This window comes from Dipteris shenzhenensis, chromosome 9 (genome assembly GCF_047967505.1).
Source record: "Dipteris shenzhenensis isolate YYH24624 ecotype China chromosome 9, Dip_SZ_1.0, whole genome shotgun sequence".
NCBI classification, from domain to species: domain Eukaryota; kingdom Viridiplantae; phylum Streptophyta; class Polypodiopsida; order Gleicheniales; family Dipteridaceae; genus Dipteris; species Dipteris shenzhenensis.
Genome location: NC_141604.1, coordinates 10,027,604 through 10,036,323, shown reverse-complemented (window position 1 = coordinate 10,036,323; position 8,720 = coordinate 10,027,604).

The window sequence follows — 8,720 nt, the reverse complement described above, 5'->3', positions numbered from 1 at the left end:
CGTGGGGTATCACATTCCAAAAGCCATCATCATTTGACATAGATGCAAATGACTCCTTGCCCTTGCATGCCCATTTTTCTGCACCTTCACTCATTCGTTTGGTCATTTGCAACCCTATGCATCACACTTCTACTCTTCCTACTCTTTCTACTCTCCAGGTTCTCCTAGATACATGTGCATAATCACACATCTCTTTCCCAACTAGCACCACCATCTCCATTAGCCTCACCATAGTTGGTGCCTCCATTGCCCAACCAACAGCCTATTCCACCAGTAGCCTATCCCTATCCTAGCAAGCTGACAATGTAGAGTTAGAGATCACCCAATAACAGTTGCAACGGGCATTTCCATTGAGCCAGGTCGCCCTTCTTTCCTGACTGTCCTGGCTCCGTTTCTAAACAAAAATCTGATTGCCCTCAATTGCCTTTCCTTCGCCTTCAATGGCTCGGTAAGCTCCAGAACAATGCAGAGGGATATGCCAGAATGTGTAGTCAGAAGCTCCTCATCCCTCCCATGGACATACAATGATATGCAGTCCAAAAGGAACGGCATGACGGAGGAGCATCTTCTGAGTCATTAGGAGAATGGTGCAAAGGTGCTAGCTCACGAGCCTTATTGATAGGTTCTCCTTCACCAAGCATCTTTTGAGACATTATTTGGGTTCTCACAGCCCTGGCTATGCCATAAATTGATGCGATTTCTTTTTCTATCAGTATTTGGGTTCTCACAGCCCTGGTTGAAAAGCCTTGTCGATTCTAGGCTTTTCAACCATTCCCTTGGGGGTGCCAAAGTGTTAACCAATCTGACCCCCCCGACCGGGTAGGCAACTCGGTAACACCGACAGGTCTAACCGTCGGAGTCACGAAACTCAGACTTGCCTCTAACAGAACCTTTAAGGCACAGACAACAAGGTGGCTAATATTCAATGCACTGGAACCCTTGGTTATAATAGTGCTTCCCATGTGACCATAGTAGCTATTTTAGGATAAGGCAGTTAAGTCAAACCCCACAGCACCTTATGATTACCATTGGTGGGAAGTAGACTTTAAAAGAGGTACCATGCCCTCTGTGTAAGTGGTTGTAAGTTGTTGATTCTAGACTTCTGATATACAAGAAATATTTCTCAATCAGGAGTCATTGGTTGAGTCGTAGCACTCTGCGGGGGTACTTTGAGCATTATATTCTTCAAAGTTCTGCATTCTAGCTTCCTACCTTGTTTTTTATTTGTTTGTTCTTGCTGTGTTTCTATTAAGTATTGTATTGACGTGTTTGATTCAAGAAACCCATTTTGATTCTGTACCGCTTAACACCCCATTTGCTTGCTTTGTTTCTCGGCTTGCAGCTGTAGTTTAGATGCAACGTTGTATCGATACAATCAATTAGTGTGGTAGACAAACCCCCATGAACTCGACTACCAAAATTAGCATGCCTAGCTCATGTGAAGGAACCCAATGATCACCATGCCATGTTGAGGACAAGTGAAGGGTAGCCACATGGTAAGTCTTGAATTGATTGCCATTAAATAACGTGGGAATGATGAATCCCTACAAATTGGCCAGTTAGGTGATGCCTTTGTGGAGAAGGCTACGACCGTTAGCATGAAGCGCCCATTCCATCCCAATTTGAGATTGGGCTTAAGGGGACCAAGATTGGCATTATACAAGAGAACAAGTATGCCCTTCTTAAGATTCTTTTGTACAATTTGCATGTCATGCCTAGCTTTCCAGCACGATTGGATTACTTGGGGGGTCTACACTGCTCATTCTCAAAGCTTATTGAGCTTTGCGAGATGTTGGAGTTGTTTGACAATGGCTTCATCTTCTTTGATGTGATTCTCAATTTCCATTCAAAATATTGAGATTAGAAATGCAAAGGGTACCACCACCTCAAGCCAACACCATATTAGTAATTTTGGGAAAATTCCAATTCCCATTGTTTTAAAAATCTAAAACATCAAATGTAGTTTGTTTCAATTGGAAGTAAATTAATAGAAAAAATCATATATTCGAAGTTGTATTTGAGTTTTTATTTGGCTAAACATGATATCATTCCATTGAAATATTGAGAATATTATATCATTTTATTCAAATATTGAGAAGTTGCATGTGAATTACCAATTTTAGATCAATTTTAGGCAACACCTTTGATATTCAAAGCTGATTCACCAATCCTAAAATGTATTAAAGCGAAATATATTAAATTGGGAGTATGCCAACAACATGACAATGGTGTTACATCTTAAAACTCTTACTCACAAAAAAACTCCTCTCCTACATGGATATCTCTAAGAGATTGAACAACACTAAACCCGAACATATCAATATGTAAAACATTTTGTTTGTCTTCTATCCAAGGTGGTACTCTAGGTTCATATGCATACATAACATTTGTCCTATCTTTACAATGAACAGAGCTATTGATGTATCTAGTAACCACATCTCCCACGATGTATTGTGTATCCTCTTTTGGTGTAACATTTGGATCTTTGAGGAGTCAATAGGTCCTAAACCTCAAATGCGAAGGTACAAACAAGCCATAACCTACCCCTGAGATCGATGATGTCTTCACTTTAAATTGAACATCATTGAGCTTGAATACAGAAGCAATTGTTATTGGGAGATCTTGATCCCACAAGCCATCATCTTAGGATCAAATTGAAGAATTACTTTATTCTTCACTTCTTTCGGCAAGTCATCAAATTCTATGCGAAAAGAAAAGGATAATGAGTTATTGAATACTTAAACAAAACTGAGAAGTAGAGGAAATTACAAAAATGATGCATCACAAATAAGCAATTAATATCAGTAATTAACATTTTCAAAGATTTATTGCATGTTAAATCCATGTAAAGCTTGTAGTCTATTATGTACACTTTGGCAAAAGTTCTAGTGATATACAGCTAAAGGTAACCCAATTTTAGGGCATACAAATAAGCTTGCATATCACTCAAAGAATTTTGCCACTTTATCCTCTTCAAGAGGTACAGTTAGAAGACTCCAAAGTAGCTGGACCTATTTCAAGCTCCTACTCTTGGACTTTTGATGATTGTTCCTCATTTGGCTCACAAGCATCTCCACTATGATTTCTATGTTGGGTGATCTCAAAATGACTTGAACTGGTTGAACTAAACTTTGGGCTTGGAGCAGATTCCTCCAAGAAGTGTTTTATGTAGTTAGTAGTGAAATCCTCCCACTCCAAAATCACTTCTTAGAAATATGCAAACTGATGATGATTGGTATGTATTGGTTTATTGCCATAATGGTCAAGCTTGATATTGTTTCTTATATCTGACACATCTCTCAATTGAAGGAGATAAGGGAGAAGTTCAATATCCAATATGTCATTAGTCTCATCTAGGTCAAAAGTATCTGGATATATATAATTTTCTTTAGGGTTTATACATCCCTTAAACAGACAATCATCAATCAGCAAAGTGTTACTAAGATTGAATTCCTTATCGTTTGCCCAAATGGCAAGCAAGGGCTTAAACCTACATTTAAGATAGGGCTTGCCCGATCTATATAACATCTCTATATGTGTTATTTAGCATTGATCTTGGCCTTTTACAGAATGGAAATTGTTTCTGTGCAACCTTCTCCATCAAGTGGACCATGTAATTCACATTCTTGGTAAATGTAGTTGACCATATGCCCAAATGAAAGTGCTCAAAGAGTCTATCCAGGAATTGAGCACATCCATTTCGAATCACAATGTAGGTTTGCTTCCAAATCTATATGCTTCAGTAATTATCAAAAGGTTTATTGGACTTGAGGATCAAAATTCCATTCAAGACAAGCACAAGTAATTTCTTTGTTCTCATAGATGGAGAACACTGCACATGTTCCATTCACTCATCAAATGTTTCTCTGTGTGGAATTTATATATGAAAGGGATTTCCATCTGCCATGGCATGCAAAAGTATCAAAGTGTGAAGTTAGGATTCAATGCATGTTTGCTAGGCTTACATGTAAAAATGTGAGCTTAAATCCACATTATAATTTCTCATTCACATTGTCCATGGTCACCTAAGTATTTTTGTGTATTAGATTATATCCTACAATCTTCACAGGTGTCTCATAACCACATGATACAATTTATATTTTCTAATTCGAAAAGGCATTGATCATAACACAATAGCAAATCCCACATTAAATTTATGTACAAAACATAATAGATGCCACATAAAAATATGAAGATTACAACTCAAAAGTGAATTCTATGTTACATCTCCAAACAGAAGATTGGCTTCAAAACTGATCTCAACATCTCATAGTCCACCAAAAGCGAGATGTTAAGATCGATTTTAAAATCAATCTTAGTCTGTCATCTTGCTCTCATGCTCCATGGTGCAGGAGATCATAAAATTGATTTTATAATTAATCTTAGCCTCTCGTCCTTTACCGAGGTTGAAAGACCACGATCGGATTTAAAACCGATCATATCCTCTCATCGTTGACGCACGATGATGGACTAAGTTAAATGATAGTTCTTAGCTTTATAAAAATATAAGAACATGCAAAATTTACATGAACGATTCAACATTGAAGACTTAATTACTTTCAAAGACACACTGTAGAAATAGCCAAAGAATATTTATTTGCAATTAAAAATATATTTTTTTAAATGCCTTTGAAACCACTATAGATTTACGGCTTCTGACCTGATTTTTTGGATGCTAGCATTACTTGGGCCAATTTTTTCAATGTCCTCAAGGATTCGTTTGTCTTGTACAATTGTCGGTCCTACTAACTGCTACACATTTGAAGTCTTCATCGTTGCACTATGCAATTCCTCTTGATTTTCTATATTTTCTTCCTCTAGGTTTACCCATACTCTCAATTCTTTGGATGCAGAAACCAGATTTGAGCAGTTGCCATTCACTTCAATCTCATGTGGATTCCTACTTACAAATACAAGCATCTTTCTCTTTAACTTGTTTGACTCTATGATGGAAACTCACTCTGTGAATTCATCCACAACACATTGATCTGGCCGATAGAAGTATTCAATGAAAGAGGAGATAAATTTTGCATCTGCAAGTTTTTGGGAGCTTCCTCCTCGTCAGTATAATCACTGTCTAAGGAATCCTAATCAAATAAGCTAAAACTAACAAATGGCTTGGTTGGATTCTCCTTCAATTGGTTTATTATTGCATCACAAGATACTTTGGAAACCATGCTAGCCACAATCGAATCTCCAAGGGCATCTTTAAACAAAGCACCTTTTGAAGACTACGTGTCATATGTACCCACCTGATACTGGAATTGCAAGTCCAACCCTTAGATTGCTTCTACCAAATAGGAAACATTTTTTATGGAAACAAAGGTGAGTAATCCATATTTGGGTGCTTCGTGTGTTACTTCATTTATCATTCCAAAGAATATTTCAAAGAAAGACCCTTCCAATCCTGCTTCAAGGTGCCTGCATATCACGAACAACTATGCCAATTCTTTGTTGTTCTACGTATTTGTTCACACTCTCCAACCCCTCCAAGCAAATATTTATAGTCTTCCACGGTATCTCCTTCATGCCCTAACTAGAGGCACCAAATTTCGAGGTATGTATTCAAGAAAGGAATGTCAATGCAGTTTGAGGTAGCATCACATCTGTTGGCTTACTGGGATTTAAGTGGTCTTTCAACCACTCATTGCAATACCCAAATATAATCTGATACATGCCATCAGTGATATCATAAAACAGTTTCAGCTCCTCCCAACTCTTACCTACATAGTCTTGTGACTTTGTCTTGAGGAAAGTGACAATCTCTAGAGGGTTGAAGGACTTTAGCACTTTTCATTTTCCAACACCTATCATCCATGGTTTTGATGCTCGTCGACTTGGAACCAAATAAAATCACCTTTCTCTCTAAGATTTCACTCTGCAAAGCCAATGTCATGGAGTCCTCCTTGCCTAACAAATAGCGGAACATTGTCGGTCCAAATATTTTAGTGCCCTTTGCTTAATTGATTTCTCCCACTTTACTGAAAGTGGGAAGTTGCATTGTGCTCAACTCTTGGACTGATACCTAACACTTTTGATTTGGTAAATTTCCCTTGACATGTCTATGCATGATTTCCATCCATCTTGGAAGAGATCATCTAAACATATAATCATATGAACATCTTTTTGGTTGAAATTCTTCCCAAAAGACGCATGCATAGTATCAATAAAGTCCACAACAATAATATAGCATATATAACACACTCCTCTCAAGTTCGATTTTAAAACAAAGCTTACACAAGGAAGATAAAGCAAAAAAACAACATAGAATGACACTCTTTTTATATAGATCGGCGGTTTCAAAACCGATCTTGTATCTGACAAAATATGAAGAGGGGAGAGGAGAAGAGTGGAGATGAGGAGAGAGGGCACAGCTAGAGAGCACACCACAAATGACTAACTGTACACTAGAATTAGTTGAAAAAATAGAATATATACAAACCCTTTTAGGGTTAGGGTTAGGGGATCTAACCCTTTCCTTTATAGCACTCTATAAGGTTAGTGCTATGCACATATGATCACGTGATGGTGCTATGCACACATGATCACATGATGTTGAGCATGAACTCTCAACACCTTCCCTCAAGATCAACATCATGAAGTAGGCCTTCCCTCAAGATGATGATTCTGGGGAATCGAAGAAGGACTGAGCATTACATTCCATCACACCCCTTTAATGGGAATGTCCTTCCTCTGCATCAAACCAAGAGCTAGTCGGTGTTTCTCGAATAGCTCTTTACCGAGTGGTTTGGTAAAGATGTCTGCAACATTTTCTTTGCTATCACAATGCTGCAGTGTGATGTCACCAAGTAACACTCTTTCTCTGATGAAGTGCTCTCTGACATCAATGTGCTTTGTCCTGGAGTGATATACTGGATTTTTGGCCAATGCTTGAGCCGATTGATTATCACAGTATATTGTTGTTGGCTTTGACTCATCAAAGTAATCTGTTTCTGACAATAGTCTTCTGAGCCATATAGCCTCACATGCACCTGTAGTGAGTGCTCTATATTCTGCTTCAGTCGAAGACAAAGAAACAGTTGGCTGTTTGTTTGACAACCATGATATAGCACCTTGACCAAGGAAAAATGCATATCCCTGTGTCGATCTCCTGGTCTCATGATCTCCAGCATAGTCACTATCACAGTATCCATGCAACCGTGGATGACTTCCTCTGTATTTTATCCCAAATTGTCTTGTACCTCTGATGTATCTCAAGACTCTTTTGGCTGCATTCCAGTGAGACTGTTTTGGATTTGCCATAAACTGTGCTAGTGAGCTTACTGCATAACAAATATCTGGCCGTGTGATTGTCAGATATATAAGAGATCCAATGAGTTGCCTGTAGTATCTGTCATTGACTGTAGGCTTTTCTGAATCTTTAGTAAGTTTCAAACTCTGTTCCATGGGAGTGGCTGCAATCTTGCAATCTGCCATATGAAACTTCTTCAGGAGACTGTCAACATATTTGAGCTGACTCATGAATGTGCTATCTGAATCTCTCCAGAACTCAATTCCAAGACAATAGTGCATAAGTCCAAGATCTTTCATGTCGAACTCTGCAGATAAGTCTTGTTTTAGCTTTCTGATGAAGCTATCCTTGCTTCCTGTCACAATCAGATCATCTACGTACAAAAGTGCAATAGTAATATCTTCCCCTTGAACTTTGTAGTAGAGAGTATGATCTGCATTTGACTTCATGTATTCCAGATCAGCAAAATACTGGTCAATTCTGCTGTACCAACTTCTGGGTGCTTGCTTTAAGCCATAGAGACTTTTCTTGAGATGGCAAACCTTGTTCTCCTGTCCTGGTTCAACATAACCGGCTGGTTGTTGCATGTAGACTTCCTCGTCTAGATAACCATTGAGAAATGCATTCTTGACATCGAGCTGATACACATTCCATTGACTGAGTGTCGCTAGTGATATCAAGAACCGTATGGAATCCATCTTTGCTACTGGAGCATAAGTTTCATCATAATCTTGACCATATTGTTGTGCAAATCCTTTTGCAACTAATCTGGCTTTGTATCTTTGAATACTGCCATCTGGATTGTACTTCACTTTGTATACCCATTTGTTGGCTATGGCCTTCTTTCCTGGTGGAAGGTCGCATAATTCCCAAGTGTTATTTTTATACAAAGCATCCATTTCTTCATTCATTGCAGTTTGCCATGCTGGCTTATTTACTGCGTCTTCGAAGTACACAGGCTCTTCTGTAGCCATGATGGTAGTCATAAGAGCATAGTTGGTGGTTTCCACCTGAATTGCTTTGCCTTTCTGAGCATATGTCAATCTGGCTGGTGGTCTGCTTTCCCTAGTAGACCGTCTGAGCTGCTGTGACGCTGATTGGGGTGTTGCTGGCAATTCTTGCTCTTCTTCATCAACCTGTTCTGTAGATGACTGTGAAGTCGATGCTTCTATCTCCTGTGTAGGTGAGGTTTTCCATTCTGATTCCTCATCGAAGATTACATCTCTGGAGATAATGACTTTGCGGTTGATGGGATCATACAATTTGTATGCTTTACTCTCGTCACTGTAGCCAACCATGATGCATTTGCGTGACTTCGCATCCAATTTCCTGCGATGATCATCATGTATGTGGGCATATGCTATGCAACCAAATATGCGGAGATGCCCAATGCGTGGCTTGTGTCCAGTGAATGCTTCATAAGGAGTCATTCCTTGTATCGGTTCGGTAGGAAGCCGATTAAGCAAGT